At 35.4% G+C, this 23,639-nt stretch overlaps 1 protein-coding gene and 1 long non-coding RNA gene across 13 annotated transcripts in view; both read left to right on the forward strand.

The window, feature by feature from the left end:
* Window positions 1-23,639, forward strand: part of HMBOX1 (homeobox containing 1) — a 191,264-nt gene that overhangs the window by 151,581 nt on the left and 16,044 nt on the right. The gene's annotated exons all lie outside the window — the stretch shown is intronic.
* LOC146396480 (uncharacterized) lies at window positions 126-8,254 on the forward strand. The gene is made up of 2 exons (XR_014828448.1): window positions 126-6,291; window positions 7,383-8,254. It is a non-coding gene; the product is annotated as an uncharacterized LOC146396480 (long non-coding RNA).

The raw sequence follows: 23,639 nt of genomic DNA on the forward strand, positions 1-23,639 counted from the left end.
CTCAAAAACTATATCAAATAACTTTACAACACAGTATTTTCTCTTATATACTGATTTTTATTTTTTTCCATTAGAGCTGGTTTACAATGTTCTGTCAATTTTCTACTGTATAGCATGGTGACCCAGGTACACATAACATGTATACATTCTTTTTTCTCACATCATGGTCTATCATATGTGACTAGACATAGTTCTCAGTGCTACACAGCAGGATCTCATTGCTTATCCATTCCAAAGGCAATAGTCTACATCTATTAACCCCAAGCTCCCAATCCATTCCCCCCCCCCTTGGCAACTACAAGTCTATTCTCCAAGTCCATGATTTCTTTTCTGTGGAGAGGTTCATTTGTGCTGTATATTAGATTCCAGATATAAGTGATATCATATGGTATTTGTCTTTCTCTTTCTGACTTACTTCACTCAGTATGAGAGTCTCTAGTTCCATCCATGTTGCTGCAAATGGCATTATTTTGTTCTTTTTTATGGCTGAGTGGTATTCCATTGTACAACACAGTATTTTGACTATGCTTCCTTGGTGGATTACAGCTTAGGAATAAAAAGAACTGAAAAAAAGCTTATTGTTATTACTCATTTTGGTAATATTAATATTGTTATTCAGGTGCCATTTCTACTTGTATAGATACAGATGTAGATATAGATGAAACAGATAATCATATCAGTGTTTTTAGGAACCAAGGTTTTCAGTGTAAAAGAGATACAGACATAAAATCAAAAGAATTAAGTTAAACATTGTAATCTTGTATATATGTATGCATAGAAACAGAAATGTACCTAGAATTTATTCTTTTAATAACAGCCTTATTAAAATAAAATTCACCTAATTAAAGTGTAAATTCAGTGTTTTTTAGTATATATACAGTTATGTAACCATTGATCACCACAGTCAATTTTATTTATTTATTTGTTTATTTTATTTTATTTTATTTTTTTATTTTCCCACTGTACAGCAAGGGGATCAAGTTATCCTTACATGTATACATTACAATTACATTTTTTTCCCCACTCTGTGTTCTGTTGCAACATGAGTAGACAAAGTTCTCAATGCTATTCAGCAGGATCTCCTTGTAAATCTATTCTAAGTTGTGTCTGATAAGCCCAAGCTCCCGATCCCTCCCACTCCCTCCCCCTCCCATCAGGCAGCCACAAGTCTCTTCTCCAAGTGCATGATTTTCTTTTCTGAGGAGATGTTCATTTGTGCTGCATATTAGATTCCAGTTATAAGTGATATCATATGGTGTTTTTGTCTTTCTGGCCCATTTCACTCAGGATGAGATTCTCTAGTTCCATCCATGTTGCTGCAAATGGCATTATGTCATTCTTTTTTATGGCTGAGTAGTAGTCCATTGTGTATATATACCACATCTTCCGAATCCAATCATCAGTCAATTTTAGAATCTTCTCTCCAGTCCCCCAAAATCTCTTGTACTCTCTAGTGATCACTCCTTTTACTCACACCCCGCAACCCCTCCAATCCTATGTAACCATTAGTCTACTTTACCCCTGTATGGATTTGCCTATTCTGGGCATTTCCTATGAATGGAATCATATAATATGTGGACTTTGTGACACTTTTTTCACTTAAAATAGTGTTTTCAAGATTCATTCATGTTGTAGCATGTGTCAGTATTTCATTCATTTTTATTGCCAAATAACACTCCATTGTATGGGAGTCCCCATTGTAGCTCAGCCATAAGTTGCTGTGGCTGTGGCATAGGCCAGCAGCTATAGCTCCAATTTGACCCCTAGCCTAGGAACTCCCTTATGCTGCAGGTATGGCCCTAAAAAGACAAAGACAAAACAAAACAAAACAAAACTCCATTATATGGATATGCCATAATTTATTTATTCATTTATCAGTTGGTGGACATTTGGGGTTTCTACTTTTTAGCTATTATGAATAATGCTGCCATACACATAATTTGTGCACTAGTGGAATTCCAGGCTTATATGGTATCTCTGTGTTTAGCCATTTAAGGAGCAGTCAAAATGTTTTCTAAAACAGGGTCACCATTTAAAATTCCACCCAGCACCATATGATAGTTCCAGCTTCTCACCAACACTTGTTATTATCTGTCTTATTGGTTATAGTTCTCCTAGAGTGTGTGTGTAGTAGAATCTCATTATGGTTTGGATTTGTATTTCCCCAACTAACGATGTTGAGCATCTTTTCACATATTTATTGGCTATTTGTATATCTTCTTGGAGTAATGTCTGTTTGGATCCTTTGCGCATTTGAAAATTTTTGTTGTCTTTTTATACTGAATTGTAAGACTTCTTTAAGTATTCTAGGTACAAGTCCCTTATCAAATACATAGGTTGCAAATATTTTCTCCCATTCTGTGGATGGTCTCTTCACATTCATGATGATGACCTTTGGATGGAGCTTGCAAGTTTTAAATTTTGATGAAGTCTAATTTTTTTTTCTGTTGTTTGTGCCTTTATTGTGTTACCTAAGAAGGCTGTGACTAAATCAAAGTCACCAAGATTCATTCTTACATTTTTTCTAAGAATTTTATACTTTTTAACTCCTACATTTAATTCTTTGATCCATTTGGAGTTGAATTTTTTTTAATGTAGAAATGCCGTCGATTTCTGCGTATTAATTTTGTATCCTGCAACTTTGCCAAAGTCATGGATGAGCTCTAACAGTTTTCTGGTAGAGTCTTTAGGATTCTTTAGGTATAGTATCATATCATCTGCAAATAGGGATAATTTTACTTCTTCCTTTCCAATTTGGATTCCTTTTATTTCTTTTAGTTTCTGATTGCCGTGGCTAGGACTTCCAAAACTATGTTGAAGAGTAGTGGCGAGAGCGGACATCCTAGTCTCGTTCCTAATCTCAGCAGGAATTCTTTCAGCTTTTCACCATTGAGAATGATGTTCACTGTGGGTTTGTCATATATGGCCTTTATGATGTTGAGGTAGGTTCTCGTTATGCCCACTTTCTGAAGGGTTTTTTATCAGAAGTGGGTGTTGGATTTTGTCAAAGGCTTTTTTCCTCATCTATTGAGATTGGTTTTTATTCTTCAGTTTGTTAATGTGGTGTATCACACTGATGGATTTGTGGATATTGAAGAACCCTTGCATCCCTGGGATAAATCCCACTTGATCATGATGTACAATCCTTTTAATGTATTGTTGGATGCGGTTTGCTAGTATTTTGTTGAGGATTTTTGCATCGATGTTCATCAGTGAAATTTGCCTGTAGTTTTCTTTTTTTGTGGTATCTTTTTCTGGTTTTGGTATCAGGGTAATGGTGGCCTCATAGAATGAGTTTGGGAGTATCCCTTCCTCTGCAATTTTTTGAAATAGTGTCAGAAGGATAGGTGTTAGCTCTTCTCTAAATGTTTGATAGAATTCGCCTGTGAAGCCATCTGGTCCTGGACTTTTGTTTGTTGGAAGTTTTTTAATCACAGTTTCAATTTCAGTGCTTGTGATGGGTCCATTCATCTTTTCTATTTCATCTTGGTTTAATCTTGGAAGATTGTTCTTTTCTAAGAATTTGTCCATTTTTTCTAGGTTTTCCATTTTATTGGCATATAGTTGCATATAGTAGTCTCTTATGATCGTTTGTATTTCTGTGATGTCCATTGTTACTTCTCCTTTTTCATTTCTAATTTTATTGTTCTGAGACCTCTCTCTTTTTTGCTTGATAAGTCTGGCTAAGGGTTTATCAATTTTGTTGATCTTTTCAAAGAACCAGTTTTTCATTTCCTTGATCTTTTCTGTGGTTTTCTTTGTTTTTTTCATTGATTTCTGCTCTGATTTTTATGATTTCTTTCCTTCTACTAACTTTAGGTCTTGTCTGTTCTTCTCTCTCGAGCTGCTTTAGATGTAAAGTTAGCTTGTTTATTTGAGCTTTTTCTTGTTCCCTGAGGTTGGCTTGTACTGCTATAAACTTTTCTCTTAGAACGGCTTTTGCTGCATCCCAAAGGTTTTGGAGTATCATATCTTTGTTGTCATTTGCTTCTAGGTATTTTTTAATTTCCTCATTGATTTCTTCAGTGATCCATTCGTTGTTTAGTAGCATGTTGTTTAGTCTCCACGTGTTTGTGTTTTTTGCAGTTTTTTCCCTGTTGTTGATTTCTAGTCGTATAGCATCGTGGTCAAAAAAGATGCTTGAAATGATTTCAATTTTCTTAGTTACCACGGTTGGACTTGTAGCCCAGGATGTGATGAATCTTAGAGAATGTTCCATGTGCACTTGAGAAGAATGTGTATTCTGTTGCTTTTGGATGGAATGTCCTATAAATATCTATTAAGTCCATCTGGTTTAATGCTTCATTCAGGTCCTGTGTTTCCTTATTGATTTTTTGCTGGTTGATCTGTCCATTGCTGTAAGTGGGGTGTTAAAGCCCCTGACTATGATTGTGTTATCATCAATTTCTCCTTTTAAGGTTGTTAGTAGTTGCCTTATATATTGTGGTGAACCTATGTTGGGTTTGTAGGTATTTAAAATTGTTATATCTTCTTGGATTGATCCTTTGATCATTATGTAATGTCCTTCTTTGTCCCTTAAAATACTCTTCATTTTAAAGTCTGTTTTGTCTGATACGAGTATTGCTACCCCAGCTTTCTTTTGATCTCCGTTTGCATGAAATATTTTCTTCCATCCTCTCACTTTCAATTTGTATGTGTCCCTAGAAGTGAAGTGGGTCTCTTGAAGACAGCATATATATGGGTCTTGTTTTGTATCCATTCAGCCAGTCTCTGTCTTTTGGTTGGGGTGTTTAGTCCATTAACATTTAAGGTAATTATTGATATGTATGTTCTTATTGCCATTGTATTAATTGCTTTGGATTTGTTTTTTGCTACTCTTTTTCCTTTCCTTCTTCTCTTGTTCTTTACTGCCTAGAGAAGTTCCTTTAGTATTTGTTGTAAGGCTGGTTTAGTGTTGCTGAATTCTCTCAGCTTTTGCTTATCTGTGAAGGTTTTGATTTCTCCTTCAAATCTGAAGGAGAGCCTTGCTGGGTAGAGCAATCTTGGTTGGAGGTTTTTCCTTTCATCATATTAAGTATATCATGCCACTCCCTTCTGGCCTGCAGAGTTTCTGCTGAAAAATCTGCTGATAACCTTTTTGGGGTTCCCTTGTATGTTATTTGTTTCTTTTCCCTAGCTGTTTTCAAGATTTTCTCTTTGTCTTTAATTTTGGTCAGTTTGATTAATATGTGTTTCCGTGTGTTCCTCCTTGGGTTTATTTTATGTGGTACTCTTTGTGCTTCCTGGATTTGAGTGAGTGGTTCCTTCCCCATGTTAGGGAAGTTTTCAGCTATTATCTCTTGGAATATTTTTTCTGTCCCCTTTTCTCTCTCTTTTCCTTCTGGCACCCCTATAATATGGATGTTGGTGCATTTAATGTCGTCCCAGAGTTCTCTGAGACTCTCTTCATTTGTTTTCAAACTTTTTTCTCTTTTCTGTTCCACATCCATAATTTCCACTAATCTGTCCTCCACCTCACTTATTCGTTCTTCTGCCTCCTGTATTCTGCTGTTAGCTGCTTCTAGTGAATTTTTATTTCAGTTATTGTATTTTGCATCTCTTCTTGTTTAAGTTTGATATCTTGTATCTCTTTGGTCAGTGTTTCCTGTAAGTTATCCATCTTTGCCTCCAGTTTATTTCCAATGTCTTGCATCATCTTCAGCATCAACAGTCTAAAGTCTTTTTCCTGGAGGCTGAGAATCTCATCACTTAGTCAATTTTCTGGGTTTTTTTCCTTTCTCCCTCATCTGAGTTCTAGTTCTCTGTCTTTTCATTTTTATAGGTTTTTGGTGTGGTGACCTTTTTGCAGATAATAGAGCTGTAGCCTCTCTTACTTCTGATGTCTGCCCCCCTCCATTTGGAGTTAATTTTTATGTATGATGTGAGATAGGGACCCAACATCATTATTTTCCAGGTGACTATCCAGTTGTCCAGCACTATTAAAAGAAAACTATTCTTTTCCTATTGATAGTCTTGGCATGCTTGTCAAAATCAATTGACTATAAATGTGCGGGTGCATTTTTGGACTCTCAATCTATTCCATTTATGTATATATAAATATCCTTATAACATACTATACTGTCATGTTTACTCTTGCTTTGTAGTAAATTTTGAAATCTAGAAGTTTGAATTCTCTGCTTTCTTCTTCTTTTCCTTTTTTTAAGGGCAGCACCCACAGCACATGGAGATTCCCAGGCTAGGGGTCGAGTCGGAGCTACAGCGGCTGGCCTACACCACAGCCACAGCAATGCTGGATCCAAGCTGTGTCTGTGACCTACACCACAGCTCATGGTAACGCCAGATCCTTAACCCACTGAGTGAGGCCAGGGATCGAACCCGCAACCTCATGGCTCCTAGTTAGATTCATTTCTGCTACACCATGACGGGAACTCCTCCACTTCTTTTTCAAGATTGTTTTAGCTATTAATTGGTCCCTTGCATTTCCATATGAATTTTAGGATCATCTTACCAGTTTCTGCTAAGAAGTCAGCTATAATTTTGATGGGAAATCCTCTGATGTTAAGTTTGAATTATAAATAATAGTATGAATTTGTTATATATTCTCTTGGAAAAAAAGGGCGGGTGCAGGTGTTATTTTCCAGTTCTACCCACTCAAAGGGCCTATAGACAATGATCAGCCTAGTATAAGTTTGCATGCCTGGCGCCAGGTTGTAATCTTAAGTACCATTAGCACTCCTTGATTCCAGGCCTAGGGCAGGAAATATGCATGGTGAGACTAGGTGTTTATTAAAGCAAGAAGGCTATTATAGATGAGCAGTATCAAGAGATATTCCCATTATCCAAATAAAGAGGACAACTTGAACATTAGTAATAACAATTATAATAGATTGAAGACATCACACTTATTAAAAATCCATGTATACTTATGCTACTAAAAAGTTATTGGTCACACCTCAAGAACTAAATATTTGAAAGTGGTAAAAGGAAAGCACGGAGACTTTAACCTGCTTTGTACAAATGAACTTAATCTCCAGTTAACAACAAAAAAGTTTCCCCAGTGAAGAATTCTAACTAATAAATGAAAAATGGGTGATATAATTAGAGAAGCATCATTTTGCAAACTCCTAATGAAGTAATAGATCTGACAGGTATTATTAATGGCTGCTAATATCCCCAAAAGTCAGAGAACCAGGCATTACATACTCTTGGAGGATGTTAGGCAGCACCACCTATAGAGTATTCTTTATAACAAAATAGAAGCTGAATCAAATTAAAACTCTAGATCTTGCTCCAAATTTATAGGAAATAGGAAGCAAAGTTCTATTAAGCAGTACTATGGGGGAGTTCCCATCATGGCTCAGTGGTTAACGAATCTGACTAGGAACCATGAGGTTGTGGGTTCTATCCCTGGCCTTGCTCAGTGGGTTAAGGATCCGGCGTTGCCGTGAACTGTGGTGTAGGTTGCAGACACGGCTTGGATCCCGCGTTGCTGTGGCTCTGGTGTAGGCCAGTGGCTACAGCTCCCATTAGACCCTTAGCCTGGGAACCTCCATATGCCCTGGGAGCAGCCCCAGAAAAGGCAAAAAGACAAAAAAAAAAAAAACAAAAAACTATGGGGATTCAAGTCAACTAAATCCATGGTGTGGGAGACCCTAAGGATAATAACTCAGTTTCTTCAAAGTGTTTAAAAAAATCTTCAGCCCATTGAGGAAATTTGAACACGGACTGGATAAATGATGATTCTTATTTGTTATTATAGTGGTTGCTTATATGTAAATGGTGCTACATTTATAAAAAATATTAGAGTTCTTATCTTTTAGAAATATGTACTGAAATGTATAATAAATATGATGAAATGATATCTGGGATAGTCTTTGGAATAACACAAGGCATAAAAGCAGAGGCAAAGATGTGGATAAAACAACAGTGGTATCAGTAAGTTACTGTAGCTTGGTGATGTTTTCCTACGGGTTTGTGATATCATTTTCTCTATTTTTGTATGTATATTATATGTGTGTTAAAGGAGGATCTAAATTTTGGGTCAAATCACATAGAAGTATGAGAAATGTAAAGTTCATATATCGCAAAAACTCAACTACATCATATTATCTGATAACATTTACTTAATAAATATTTGCTTGTCACTGTAGTGACAATAAAATATTGCCAATTCCCTCCTGGAGAGTCAGGTTAGAGACAAAAGGTAATGAAATAATCACACAAATCAAGAAAATATTGCAACTGTAACACATCTGTGAAAAGAAAGGTACATAGTACTTATTATAATAGGAAATAATTAGCTCAAAAGAAATGGGGAAGATGTTGCAGATAGAAAGGAGAACTATAGTCATCTAGAACTGTGCTGTCTGATGTATTTAGATTTAAATTATTTAAAGTTAAATAAAATTTAAAATTTAATTCCTCAGTCACACTAGCCACATTTCAAGGGCCCAGTAGTCATGCATGGTTACTGACTATAGTTTTAGATAACAAAGGTATGTAACATTTCTGTCATTGCAGAAAATTTTGTTGGGCAGCTCTGATAAACAGCAACTGTGTCTCATCCCCAATAGAAAAGTAATGGTTATATTTGCCCCATACTGATTTGTTTTTATTTTTCTCTTTACTCAAAGTCTTAAGGAAAATACAAATGTAAATTTAAAAACAAACTTTAAGTCCATGGAAATATTTAGAAAATTTTCCCTGTGACTGTTATAGAAACAAATACATATTTCACTAATTCACAAATTTAAATTATTATGCTTTTGGGAGTTCCCTGGTGGCACAGCAGGTTACGGATCTTGTGTTGTCACTGCTGTGGTGTAGGCAGGTTCAATTTCTGGCATGCCATCAGTATGTCCAAAAAAAAAAAAATTATTATGCTCTGGTATTCTTTTCCATATCTGGCCTGCTTTTTTCAAAGTACAAGATTTAATAACTTATTATTTATAATGATTGGTCTTTCTAATTAGCATTCATTAATTCGCTTACCCGTTCATTAAAGATGTATTTTTTACACACTCTATTTGGTCTCTTGAGTGGCTTAATTTTAACAGTTTTTTACACATACACAGACATAAACACACATACACTTTTCTTATTTATTAAAGATGCCAAGGTGTTTTGTTCTATTGATTTTCCCACATTTTAGTTTCTGCCAAGTACATCCTCTTAATTCACATAATATATTTTCTGTGGACTGGTAGCTAGATCTTGCTTTTATTTTTAAGGGCCACACAGCATATGGAGGTTCCCAGTCTAGGGGTCGAATGGGAGCAACAGCTGCTGGCCTATGCCATAGCCACAGCAACGCCACATCCAAGCTGCATCTGTGACCTATGCCACAGCTCATGGTAATGCCGGATCCTTAATCCACTGAGCAAGGCTAGGGATCCAACACGCAACCTCATTGTTCCATCTAGAACCTTGATCTTCAGGAATTTTAGTCTTCTGTGAAATGAAGGTGGTTATTATGAGAAAAATTATGAGAGTTATATGAGATAAAATATGTAAAGTACATAGTAAAATGCCTTGCTGTAAGCAATATTGAACAAATCTTCTTTTTCTACTTAAATTCCTTTCACTTAGAGCTTTGACTATGAAGTCACCTAAAGATTTCTGTCTGAGATTTCATTGGCACTAGAAATGGAGGTTTAGGAGTCATCAGTACAGTAGGTACAGTTAAAGCCATGAGTATGAATAGACCCTGTTCATAGCCATCTCTTCTGTTTCTACATTTTTCTTTATTTTTGCAGCTGTATATGGCTGGAGAAAAAGCTAAAACCCTTCTGACCTCATTTTATTTTTTTTAATCTTTTATTTATATATATATATTTTTTCTACTGTACAGCATGGTAACCCAGTTACACTTACATGTATACATTCTTTTTTCTCACATTACATGTTCCATCATAAGTGACTAGACAGAGTTCCCAGTGCTACACAGCAGGATCCCATTGCTAATCCATCCCAAAGGCAACATTCTGCATCTGTTTACATCAAGCTCCCAGTCCCTCCCACTCCCTCCCTTTCCCCCTTGGCAACCACAAATCTATTCTCCAAGTCCGTGATTTTCTCATTTTAAGTTCATGACTATGAACTTCAAATGGGTCTTTAATTCTGCGAGACAGTCTTACTATACCTTCCTGGTTCATTCTTTCCCACTCTCCTAAATAGTTATTCACACTTTGTTCTCTTTGCAAACACCCCATCCTCATTCTAGCTGCTTTCTTAAGTGAGGAAAGTGAAGCACTCAGGAGAATTTCACTAACTACTCACCTGTTGTCATGTAACACACACAGACTGTTTTCCTGCCTCTGATCATCTCCAGAGCACTTCAGTAATATTCCCTGGCACATATCTTAGTGCCTGGCTTACAGTAGATTGATATATATGTCTGCCTCTTTTTTTGGCCTTTTCTACTTCTCTGACCTCATACATTGTCTGTATTGCATATTTGACTTTCAAAATATTTGGTTCCAGAAATATTTATTGTCACAAGGGACAATGTTGTTTAATTCCCTTTATATGAAATATCCAGAATAAGGAAGTCTGTAGAGACAGAAAGTAAACACGTGGTTTCCTAGGGCTGGGGAGCTTAGGGGTATTGAAGAGGAGGATAAAGGCTAAGGGGTGTTGGGTTGGCTTTTGGAGTGATGTAAAAATTCTAAAGTTGATTGTGATAATGCTTACACAAGTCTGTGAATATCATAAAAGCTACTGAATTGAACAATTTAAATGGGTGAATTTTGGGATATGAATTTTATCTCAGTATAGCTGTTTTTTAAAAGAAACACTTATTTAGTACAGTAGTAGGAGTTTATTCACATGTATTTATCCTCCACATTTAATCCTCTCTATGTTCTAGTTTCTCCTTTCTCTAATGAGGCAGCCAAGGCTCTAAAATATTGAATACCTTCCCAGGGCCACCAAGCTAATAAGTGACCTAGCCACATGTAGACCTTTAGACAGTGCTAGCCATGGAGTCTCCTTATTAACTAAGAGGAATGTATTTTTATTTGGGTGTACACTTATTGTTTTTAATATACAGACTTGGCCTTTGTTATCTCTTAAGTCTGCCATTAATGTATGATACAACCTTCCATTTGCTTAAGAGCATATGGAGATTGTAAGGAGGGAAAGAGAAAATAAATTGGAAAAGTGGTTCATATTTGTTGAAACTGGATACCAAGTATCTGGGGGTTTATGGGTATATTATACTTGTGTAGGTTTGAAATTTTCCATAATTAAAAAGATTTTTGTGTTATTATTTAAAGGGGACTCAACTAGATTTTAATGGATAAGATAGAATGGGATGCTTGACTAATACTTATTCATTCAACCATTTATTTATAGAGCCATCTGTTATGTGCTAACACTGAGTTAGGCTTACCTTAAGTAGTTTACCTTGCATTGTTAGAAGCTGAAAGATCATCTGTATCATATGTCTAGAGTCCCTGCACATACAAATAATGTAAGAGTCAAGTGTGATTTTTTTATTCAGAAAATCTAACTGTCCCTTTGTTCATTCATTCAACAAAGTACTTACCAGTTGTGAGGCAGAGTGCAAGGAATAGAAAGAATGGATCCATTTGAGGGTGAAGAGGTTAAGAATGATGAACCTAGTAGACCTGAAGAGTCTTTAGATTTTGTGGTCAGAAGTTTTGGAGCCTTTATGTCCTAGAAGCAAAGCTTCTGATAGACTCTTTCCTTTCTTTCTGTCATTTAGACTGGGTATTCTTTTAGTTTTGGAAACAGCTGTCTTTGGAGTGTTTGGATATTTGGGACAAAAAAGGTGAGACCTGGTTATTGAACCTATTTTGATCTCAAGGGAGAAAGGTGGAAGAAACCTTCAAATCTCCTCTATAGGTTTCGAAGCCTTCTCCAGGTTGTTACTTCTCTTTCTGTCTTGACTAGATAGGAATAAATAAGAGCACTTAGCTGTGACAGATAGGAGCAATAAAATATAATGATAAAGAATCTGTTTGGGATCCAGATTTATGTATATAGGTTACTTATTTCTTTTATTTTTCATCAGAGTAGCTGAATTAATGACTTTATATCTGGGTATGTTCAGGAAAATGAAGGCAAAAAGAGTATCTGTGTGTGTGTGTTGTAGTTAAAACTACTGCAGTTTTTCTTTATGGAAATACTACACCTGTAATATGTTTTTTATTCCTCTTAGATTCTTTTCGTGTTCATCTTTAGTGACCTATTATAAGACAAAATTACTTAAGCCTAGAACACTCTGAAATTATAAAGAAAACATTTTTGGTTGTTGTTTTAACCTTTGCCAATCTCTAAAACAACTTTAAAAAATTAACTGACATTATTCTCCCCAACAGGCAAAGAATCGGTATTAAAATTTTCAACTTAAGAATGTCTCTTTCTTATTAGACCCCTAGCCTGGGAACCTCCATATGCCGCAGGTGTGGCCCTAGAAAAGACAAAAAAAAAAAAAAGAATGTCTTTTTCCCCCAAATTTAAGCATCTAAAAATAGTTCCTTAGGATAAAAGTTCCTCTTTATAAGCAAAAATAACTTCACAACCACAGTACTATAAGAAGCCAAAATTAAACCTTAGCTCTAAATTTGGTGTCACTGCTATTAACCTAGCATGTTATATAGTCTGAATGTGTAATCTGAATTAGAGACATGGGTCTAGTACAGAAATACGTTTTATATAAATGTCTTGTACATCCTGGGAGAATCAGCGTAGAAGAGATGAATCTGTTTGTAAAGTGTGTTTCTAGAATGTTGCTTGAGGTTTCTGTAATTTAATTCTTTTGGTATTTACTGCATTTTGGAATTCTTCCCAGGACAGTTTATTAGTACTTGGATTTTGGTTTCAGTCTCTTTCCTTTCTCCTTTTTAATTTTTTCAGTGAGTACTTGGACTGTGAAGGTTAAGAAGACCAATAGTTCCAGAAACTAAATTCTATATTTAAGTGCAGACTGGGTGTGGTTCAGAAACTGCAAGGCAAGCTTGCTAGTATTTTGCCAATCTTTGAAATCCTTACCTGAAGGGAACATTCCTTTTCCTAATCTTCTGACTCTGAAATATTCTGAATTGTGATGATACATGGTGTACACTTTTGTATGTGTAAATAAAATAAAGACAAGAGAGTTACATAGGTTCATCCTTGAAGTGGCTCTGGAAAGTCTGTTTCTTTTATTTTCTTTTGTAGTCAACTCAAACTATATTAACCTGTCCTGTTTTCATGGCACCACTTCCCATTATTTTTTTATTACCTTTAATTACAACTGTGCCATTTACAAAAATTTTACACAGGAAGTGTTCTCCACTTTCATGAAGCCACATTTTCTTTTAATGTTTTTATCTTCTTGTTTTGCTTTATATTTTGAGACTCTCCTAATTATCATAAAAATGGAGAAATAAATGCTTGTTCTAGTAAAAATGTCCCCCTTTTAAAAAAACTATCTTTTGAAAAGAATCCTATTACTTTTAAAATGGAAAAACAATCACCTTTTCTTCCTTAGCAGTAGCCTTCTGTATTATGTAATGTAGTGTCCTGATATCATTTGGTATTATTCATATGTTACAGAAATCCTTAGAGTAAGAGACCCTACTCATTTCAATTAGATTACACTAACCAGAAAAAAAACTGGAGCAAAAAAGCCTATTTATAATTACTTTCTGTATCTTGCTCTTCTGACTGACTGAGACCCATCCAGATGTTTCTTTGAGTGATGATTTGTATCGTGTGAACAAAAAAAGGGACTGATTTGCTTTCACTGTACAAAAATACATAAATTGCATCTGTTGACCTCTGATTCAGTTTAAGCAATATTTAAGCTAAGAAGCCTCCTTTGATTTCATTTACCTATATTTGGTCACCAGAATAAGGAAAAGACCCTAAAGATAATCTAGTTCAAACCGGGTTTTTTTTAGAACAAAAACCAAAAAGTCAGTTAACTTGGCTAAACTCCAGAAGAAATGAGTTTAAGTTGCTCATTTTGAATCCATAAGCCATTGAAACCATAGATTTTTTTAACCATATTTATTCAACTTTTCAACTCTTTCTCCTCTTTAATGTTTTGTTTGATAAACAGTTATTGAGTGTGTGCTATGTGCTAAGCTGTATGCTAAGAATTGGGATACAAAGATGAATAAAACAAATGTCCTTATTGCATTTAACTGAGTTTCTTCTAGTCTGTGTTTCTTTATTCATCTCTTATTTCTCTCAGGCCCTCTTAATCCCTCCTAAAGTCCTTTCTATATCTTCCTCAAGCTTCCTCACTTTCTGTTCTTTAGTTTGCCAGAACATTTTCTATTCATTTTTTAATTCTTCCTTTTCACACATTCTTTTCTTTTAAGAATGCCTTCTACCCTTTCTTCTGTTCTTAGTTTCATCTTAGTTGATCATAATGTAAACTGTAGTATATGCTTTTGTTTTTCTTTTCTTTGTTTTCTTTGTAGGGCAGCACCTGTGGCATATGGATATATAAATAGACTAACTTCAAAGAACAAAATCACCTCCATTATAACTAAGTTCTCTAAAACCAGTTATCTAGGACTTTATTCACATGTGTGTATGTATATGTATGTGTGTGTATATATATACACAACACACACGCATTTTTTGGGATTGGGGTTTTTTTGGTTTTTTGTTTTTTTACGTGTGTGTGTGTGTGTGTGTATATAACATAATCTATCTCAGTACCCTGTTTGGCAATCATCTTGTATTCTGGTCCCTCAGTTTCTACATTTATAGTAATGAAATACCTTAAGGTTATTGCACCTTAAAAATGCAAGGAAGTCATTGTTCGCCTACCTTTTATCAGTCTAGGTAGTGAGAATTACTTCCCATTTTCCTTATGAAATGAGAAAACTGAAAACATTTCTCACTGCTTAGAAAAACTTTCCTTTTCCTATTTTTCATTTTATCTGTAAGTAAAACTTTCTTCAGTACTTTACAGTTGGAAAGAAACATATCTCATTTTCTTCTTTATTATTTTGCTGCTAAATTGAGTGAACTAGCTGAAGAAAATATCTTCTTCACATCTAGGATCAAAGAGGCCTTGTGTCTGACCAAGATAGTGATTTCATTTGGATAGGAAATTCAGTGAATTTTTTTTCAAACTTCTTTACACCTAACCATGATAACTTTTTAGCAAGCCACTAAGTTATTAAATGGAATGTCATGGTAAAGTAACAGATATGACCTGTGTAAATTCAGAGAAAAATGTGATATTTATATATATATGACCTGTGTAAATTCAAAGAAAAATGTAAGCAATAGAGGAAAAATTGCATTACTACAATAATGAAAAATGCATAAACATACAAAGACTGGGATCAGTAATAAAATTTTAAATAAATGGTTTTCCCTAAATGTTGAATAGTTTGTACATTTTAATGTTACTTTTTAGCTTTCTGTTTGTTTGTTTGTTTCTAATAATATAGAGGTTAAGAACACAGGTTTTTTTAGTTAGAGAGACTAGGGTTCTAATCCCAACTATTTTACTCACTAGCTTTTCATCCTTAGGCAAATTCTTTGCTATAAAATGATAATAGTAATCATAACTATTTTATAGGAGTGCTGTGATTTAATACTGAACAACAATACGTATGAAATAGTACTCATGGCACATGACACACACAGTAGGTGTTTAATAAATATTGTACAAAAAGTAAGAACTTTCAAAAAGAGTTCTGGGTTTCTTCAAGTGGAATTTTCCAAAGAGTTACCATTTTCTGTATTCCCAAGCCTCAGCCAGTAAAAGTCTCTTTAGTATCTTTACTCAGAAGAAAGTCATTTATCTCCTGCGTGCCAGTCACCATACAGAGTGCTGGAGCATACTGAAAGATTAGATTTTAAAAGGAGGTCTCAGTCCAGTGGAGGAGTCAGGTTTAAGAGGAAAAAAAACAAAACAAAACACCTCACAGAAGAGGTAGTTGTAGAGGAGAGTGGTATGAGGAAAGGCAACACTGAGGTGACTTTGAAGCTGGTCCTGGAGAACAGTATGATTTGGTAGTTTGGGAAAAGGAAGAAAGGCATTCTTGGCAGTAGAAGCAGTATATGCAGAAGCACAGAGGCATGAAAAATTAGGTAACTGGAGTGTATGGCTACTCAGGCAGGAAATGAAGCTGGGGAAGTAGGGTTACATCCTGATTGTGAAAAACCCTTGTATCTCCACTGCTGGAACATTTGTCTTTCTCAAGCATTCATATTTGCATCCATGCCAAAGTATGATTATTTTAATTGAAAAAATCTCTTAAGCCATTTTCTAGGTTGTTTTTTCTAGATTGTTTATGCCGTTTTGTCTTCTCACATATAAAGAATCAGCAATAGTACTTTTATGACAGGGACTCAAATTATGTTGGGGAGTGGGGTGGATTCTGTATTTAATACTTGTAAAACATCCTGGGAATTAAAAACTTGAAACTGTTTTGAAAATTTCTCAGCCTTCCTTTTTAAAGACAGGAGCCTAGGAGTTCCCGTCGGGGCACAGTGGTTAATGAATCCAACTAGGAACCATGAGGTTGTGGGTTCGATCCCTGGCCTTGCTCAGTGGGTTAACGATCTGGTGTTGCTGTGAGCTGTGGTGTAGGTTGCAGACGCAGCTTGGATCCCACGTTGCTGTGGCTCTGGTGTAGGCTGGCGGCTACAGCTCTGATTGGACCCCTAGCCGGGGAACCTCCATATGCCGCGAGAGCAACCCTAGAAAAGGCAAAAAGACAAACAAACAAACAAAAAGACAGGAGCCTAAATGATATTCCCTTTTATATGTGGCAAGGAAATATTTTAAAATTCCAGTCATTTTCAATTAAAATTTTTGATGCATTTTCCCTTGCTGACTTGTATTAAAATAAGCGGATTGTTATGAAATTATAAAATCCAATTTTCCTACTGACTTCTGTGATAGCAGTGCATTGTTGGCAAGAAAATTTGAGCCATATCTTTACCATAATGAATTATTTCACCATCTGTTAAGTGAATTTTACCTAGTGTTTCAGTGATGTAGTTTATGCGCCTCTGTAGACTAGGGTTTGGTTGTAACTAACTGGCTCATTTCTGGGCTTGCACAGTGCTATGTATAAAGTGTGACATCAGTAAGTGTTGCTTGAACTTGATTGAATTGAATACTTAAGAAGACTCCTACAACTTTAATGAAATTAGAACTTGGTTTCCCCCCATCTTCTCTGCTAGACATATTAGACTTGGGGTGGGAGTGGAATAATACAGTATTTTCTAGTTCTGTTAAAATCGTAAGGCCTTCAGTTCGGTTCAATGATAAACAGTAATTCTGTAATTTAAAATGATTCACTCAAAATGACTCAGAAACAGCAGAAAAATTACTTTTATCTGCCTCAATGTTATTTTTTCCTTAGCCTGATCATTGTACTATTTTACCCCAACAAAATCACTTTGTGGGGGTAGGATTGGGTCCCGTAAAATCTAATGGTTGCCCTGCCTTCACTGCAACCCCTGGCAAGCTGGTCTTCCTTTTCCTCTCTCCTGATGTCATTGCTGTTCTAGGATAGAAAATGCTGCAAGAATACATTATAAATTTTGGAATTAATGGATGCTGGAAGTTGAATTTTAAAAAGAGTTTAAGCTCTTTAATACTCCTTATGGAATGACTGGGTGGACATAATGAGCTACACCTCCTGTATTTCTGCAAATAGAAGGAAGTTCTTCACATCTCTGTAAGACAGCAGGAGCCTGAACATGACCTCATTTCAGTCCATTAGACTATTTGAGGAAAAAAACAACAAAACTTTCCCACTTATTGACAGGTAAAGTTATCCCAATCCATTTCTCATAGCCAGTAAGAAGATAAACTATCCTTAAATGCATTTTAAAATTGGCAAATTATACTTCCTGGTTCCTTTTTGGTCAAACAGAAATAGCCGAAAGAGAAATTATTACAGTTTTTTTTTTTGAGGTAGATTAAAAATTATCTTCATCCTTGCATAGATGTGCCAGCAGTTTCATTTTGTACAAACAACTGATCCCTCATTTCTCTAGTCCCTGAGCCAGCCAGTTAAATAGAACAAAAGTCCCCATGTTCCTCATGTTGTTCTCTGGCCACAGTTTACAAAGAAATGAAATATAGTTGGGTATATGCTGGTGTTGTGTATAATGAGTCACCAGTGAAGATGTGATTCATCGCAGAAGCAGAGTTATAAGCATCATATTATAAATATTAATACTGATGGAGACCAGCTTATAGACTGACTGGAAAACCTCCACAGAAAAATGAGAGGGCTTTTTCTTTTATAAACTCAAAAAATATTTATTGAGCTTCTACTTATACCACTCCTTATGATAGATAGTGCATTCAGAAATCATTATTGATAGACTATAAACATTCACAGCATGTCTCGAGGTTTGCATATGTGTTTGATGTTTGAAGTTCTCAAATTAGTAGAATATGCCCTTGTGGGTAAATATTCTACTTCTGTTTTAGTTGCCTTTTGGTTGTATAAGCATGCACGAAACATGTAATTTCAGTGATAGCATTTTAAAATGGTCTTTTTTGGAGTTGCTGCTGTATTGCAGTAGGTTGAGAATCCTACTGCAGAGGCTTGGGTCACTGTGCAGGATAGGGCACAGCTTTGGCTCAGATTCAGTCCCTGGCCTGGGAGCTTCCATATGCCATCGGTGCAACCATTTTAAAAAAGAAGAAAATAGGTCTTTTTGAAAACCTATGTACCATAGAAATCCCAATCGTAATAGTGCCTCATCCAAATATTCTATTTTATTGGCTCCTACTTTGACCTGTCATCCACTTCAAGGCCAGATGAATCAATAGTTTCTAACCCTTTTGAGACTCTCCTATAATTACCATCTTTCTGGGGCTAAAGACCTTAGTTTGTCATCAAAATCCCTTCCTCAGAATATGACTATACCCAATATTTGCTCTTGTATCACTGAAGATTTATTTATCTTGTGTATAGTTGGTAAAATAATCTCTCAGCTCTGACAATATAAGTAGCATGTCTCTTTGACAAGTGTTCCAGAATTAATTTGGCTTTTTAAAAGGCAGTTAAGCAGTCATTTATGTATATCCTGAATAGCTTGATTGACTAAACTAAAAACAGCTGTAAACCCATAACACAGGAAATAAAAAGGTAAGTTTAAGAGAATGTAGCAAATACCTCTAAGTACAACTGTGTTTTTCCCTTTTCAGGGAGGTATCAGAATAATCCCCAACCGGTTTACCTCTGATTCTGTGAAGAATCTATGCTTATTGTCCATGTTTGATCTGCTCTTTGTTGAAACCTCCTCCTGAGAGAACAAGTTCTCATTTTATATACAGACCATATCCTTTTAGCAACAGGTAGTCGTTTTTGCAGAAGCATTGTACTGAACCATGCAGGAGACGGTGGATTGATTTTATCAACCCTGTTAGTGATCTTAATATTATAGTAAATTGTCAGTCAGTAGTGTCAGGTTGGCATATGGCCAGTTTATAATTCAATGCTTTCTATTTAAAAATAGGTTTCCGGCTTCAGGACAACTTGTACGCCAAGTGTAAGAAACTTAATAATTCCAGATCACCTTAAAAATCTTTTTTGTAAACCTTCTTTCTACTAGCAATAGCTGACATAACAAAAAGGAAGATACAGCTGCTACTCAGCCAGAGGTAAAATCAATGCAACAAGGGGCAGACCAGCTTCAGTGCCCTGGTGGTATAAAGTCTGGTAGATACAGTTCACTCTCCAAGGTATCACAGTTCCACAGGTATGAACTTCGTGTAATTATCACTCACATTCAGTAGTTTCATTAGGAAATGAGGAAATCCATGGACCAGCAAAACCAAACACTGCCCTCTTGTGCATGTTCTTTTTCTTATTAAAATAAACTGGAAGGTTGAGCAAACATTTAATGAATTCATATATCTGCAATCAAGAGACATATTTCAAGAGAAACCCATTTCTCAATTGTTTTTCTTTAAGGTGGATAGAATTTGTCAGTTTTACTGTTTTTGCCTGACAACTCCAGAAGATTGTCTCCATTCTTCTTTTCATGGTCTTCATAGAAAGACAGATGACTAAAGGGTAATGCACATGAGAAGGAAAATTTGTTCTGCATTGTCACGTAGTAATAAAACTCACACCAAATCTCTGCTGTGGTGAGACTTCATTTAGGGCTCTCCTGGACAGCCCTAAGGCAGATGGACAGTATAATAAGCCTATGTTGTTTCTGAGGCTTAGTGATAGGATAAAATGTATTAAAAATTCAGCTTCTAAATTCAATGATACTCTTGAAACCTGTTTATCAAATAGCAAGTAAGGCCTAGTGGCAACTAGCATATAAATAAAATGTTTAAACATAGAATATTTGCAATGAAGGACCTTGGGGGATGGAAATTTTGTGTTGGGGCAGATTTCATACATGATATCCATAGTCTTCTCTTGTGTGGAATTTTCTTTTTTAAATTAGTGAAGAAAGGCCATCCTAATGAGGACTTGGAAGCTTCTTTTGGTGCTGGTGTCTTAAGAGGTACTAACTCTCCTACAGTAGGTTACATAGTCTTTAAATATGTATAATTGTTTTGTTTCAAAGAAGTTCCCACATTTGTTACATTTTCTTCTGTCCAGGGTGAAAAGGTAGGTCAGTGTTATTATGGCTGTCTCCAGAGCAATTAGATTTTCTTTCCCAGGAGGGAAAAGCCCTTAAGTATAGCTGTGATTCTGAAGCTATCATGGGTTTCTTACCAATGCTGTCATGTCTTTGCTTCTGGGAGCTCTTGTGAAATTTGCAGGAGTTTGATTTTGGTGATTCATTGCTACAGAGATTTGCATCTTGAAGGAAATCTGAAACAATACTATGTCTTAGCTAGATAATGACCACCACTCCTTGTGAGCCCTTTGAGCCAATCACCTGAGTCAGGAAACCTAATTTCTAGGCTGTGTGACCTTCTGGTTCTTCCTATGTCAAGGCCATGTCCTCATCTGCAAAATGAAGAGATTGACCTGGTAATATTTCCTTCTGGCTGAAAGCTCTTGGATTCTTTGTCAGGATCTAATCTGTGGTATATCTAAATCCATATGTAATGAGCCATGTTATGGGACTCTATTGCATTTATGAGTTAGGATTCCAAAATTCAGCTCCTCATGTCTGAATTCTTTAATCTGTTCATAGGCCAGTACTCATTTTTTTCTACTTAAAAATCTTCCCTTTTCACAGGCTTTTCTATTCTAAAACTTTAAGAAGCTGCAAAGCCATAAAAACTTAGTTTCTTCTGTAATAGAACTCATTTATATTTTAGCTTTTACTTATAGTCAAAAGGCTGATTTGGAGGGAGCCATTATTTAAGTCTATGGAATTAAAAATGAACTCTTATTTATAGAAAATACATTAGTGTAGAGCATCTTTTGTTTGTTATACTTTAGTATGTTTGCAAAACAAACATTTAAAGTGTGAATTTGTTGCCAAAAGAAACTAAGAAACTTTATTTTTAAGTTATTTTATACAGTTCTTTTATTTTTTAAGTTATTTTATACAGTTCTATTTTGTTCATGCTTTGAGACAGCAGTCTTTATTTTCAAATAATGCTTTTTTAATTACAAAATTAGCAATACTTATTATATAAAATATGAGAAAATGCAAGGAAACATAAAGAGGAAAATCTAAATACCCGTAACATCACCATCCAGAGATAATCATTAACATTTTGATATATTTCTTTTCAGCTCTTTTTCTGTGTTATGTATGTATCTGTATATCTTTTTATATTATTTTTATTTTTCCCATTATAGCTGGCTTACAGTGTCCTGTATATCTTTTAAACAAGAAGGTTATATAAGAATATACCATAATTTGTTACCAGGTTCTCTGCAGTTGGATATTTAGGTTGAAAGCTATATCTAGTTTAGGTTCTCACTTTATTAACTGCTTGTGTTGCCAGTTTATAGACAGATACAGGGATGGTGAAAGAGAAAAAGGTATTTTGAAAAGCAGTTATAAAACTAATCACAGTTAGGAGTTCCTGCTGTGGCACAGTGGGTTAAGAATCCAACTGCTGCAGTTCTGATTGCTGAAGAAGCTTGGTTCAATCCCTGACCTGGGGTTAAAGGATCTAGTGTTACCGCACCTATGGCATAGGTCACTGCTGTGGCTCGGATTTGATCCCTGATCTGTGAACTTCTATCTGCCGTGGGTGCAGCCATTAAAAAAAAAAAAAAAAAAATGAGGAGTTCCCATTGTGGCGCAGCAGAAAAGAATCTGACTAGTATCCATGAGGACGCTGTGGCTGTGGTGTAGGCCAGCAGCTATACCTCTGGTTGGACCCCTAGCCTGGGAACTGCCATATGCCATAGGTGCAGCCCTTAGAAAAGGCAAAAAAAAAAAAAAAAAAAAAAAAATTTAAACATAGGTTTTTGTAGTATTTCTTAGCCCAATTTATTTTTGTTTTGGATAACATTTTTTTTAGTAGAAAATTAATGGTAACACATTTTAAACTATTTTGAAAATGTGTACAAATAAGAAAGTAGTATTTCCATTCATAAATAACCACTAAAAATATTTCCCATAAATATTTTGGTACATTTACATTTAGTGTTTCTATCTATATTTTAAATGTAATTAGAATAACTCATATATGGTTATATGGTCAAGTTTGTAATATGAATTTTTATAGACATTCTGTACTCTTTGAAAATGCATTTTTTAATGACTCCTTCCTTCTTCAAATGCCTATGCCATAATCTATTTAACCATTATTACTTTATTAGACATTTAAAGTCTTCCCAGTTTTGCTCCATTAAATAGTATTGACACAGACACCCTTGTACTTACTACGTTTTTTCTTAAGAATGATAGGAGTTCCCTGGTGACCCAGTGGTTAAGGATCTGGTGTTGTCACTGCTGTGACTCTAGTTACTGCTGTGGTGTGGGTTCAGTTCCTGGCTTCAGAACTTCCACAGCCAAAAAAATAAAGAATAATGATGGGTTTGCTTGGTCATATTACCACCAGCTCCTTCCAAAAAGTTGAATTTGTCTATATCACTGTGGACAACCCATCACCAGTGTATGGCTTGAGCATACACTGCTCCTGTCACCACAGCCTCTGCCTCCTATATGTACCACAGTCATCTTCTTAGTGAGTGAAAATCAGCTTTATTTTGCTTTTTGGTAGGTAAAAAGTACTCTAATTACTAGTGAGACTAAGTATTTTTTTTACACATCTGTTAATCATCCTCACTTTATCTTTAGGTGTTTGTTTTTTTCTTTTACCCATTTTTCTGTTGTATATTATATGTTTTCTTGATAATTTGTATATTAACTCTTTTGCAGGGGGGGCATGCTAGCAGCATATGGAAGTTCCTGGGCCAGGGATCAAACCCAAGCCACAGCTATGACGTACACCACAGCTGCAGCGATGCTGGATCCTTAACCCACTGTACCACAGCAGGAACTCCCCATATTAACTCTTTATAGAATAAGATTATTAACCTTTTCTGCTATGTATTTGCAGTTTCTTCCTTTTTTTTTTTTTTACTTAAATGTAGATAAATCCAATTCTTTTTTTTTACTTAAATGTAGATAAATGTGACTGCCTCCATCACGTATGTTTCCTCATTCAAATGTTCTCTTTTACATTTAGCTGTAATATATTGGGTTTATAAGGTGAGGATCTAATTTGGTCTTATCTTCCAAACAGCCAATTTTCCCTTCCATCTTAGATTTAAAGTTCTTTCTTT

This window comes from Sus scrofa, chromosome 14 (genome assembly GCF_054392235.1).
Source record: "Sus scrofa isolate SSC_HxYL_T2T_F1_AM1 chromosome 14, Sscrofa_HxYL_maternal_Yorkshire_Landrace_v2.0, whole genome shotgun sequence".
NCBI lineage: Eukaryota > Metazoa > Chordata > Mammalia > Artiodactyla > Suidae > Sus > Sus scrofa.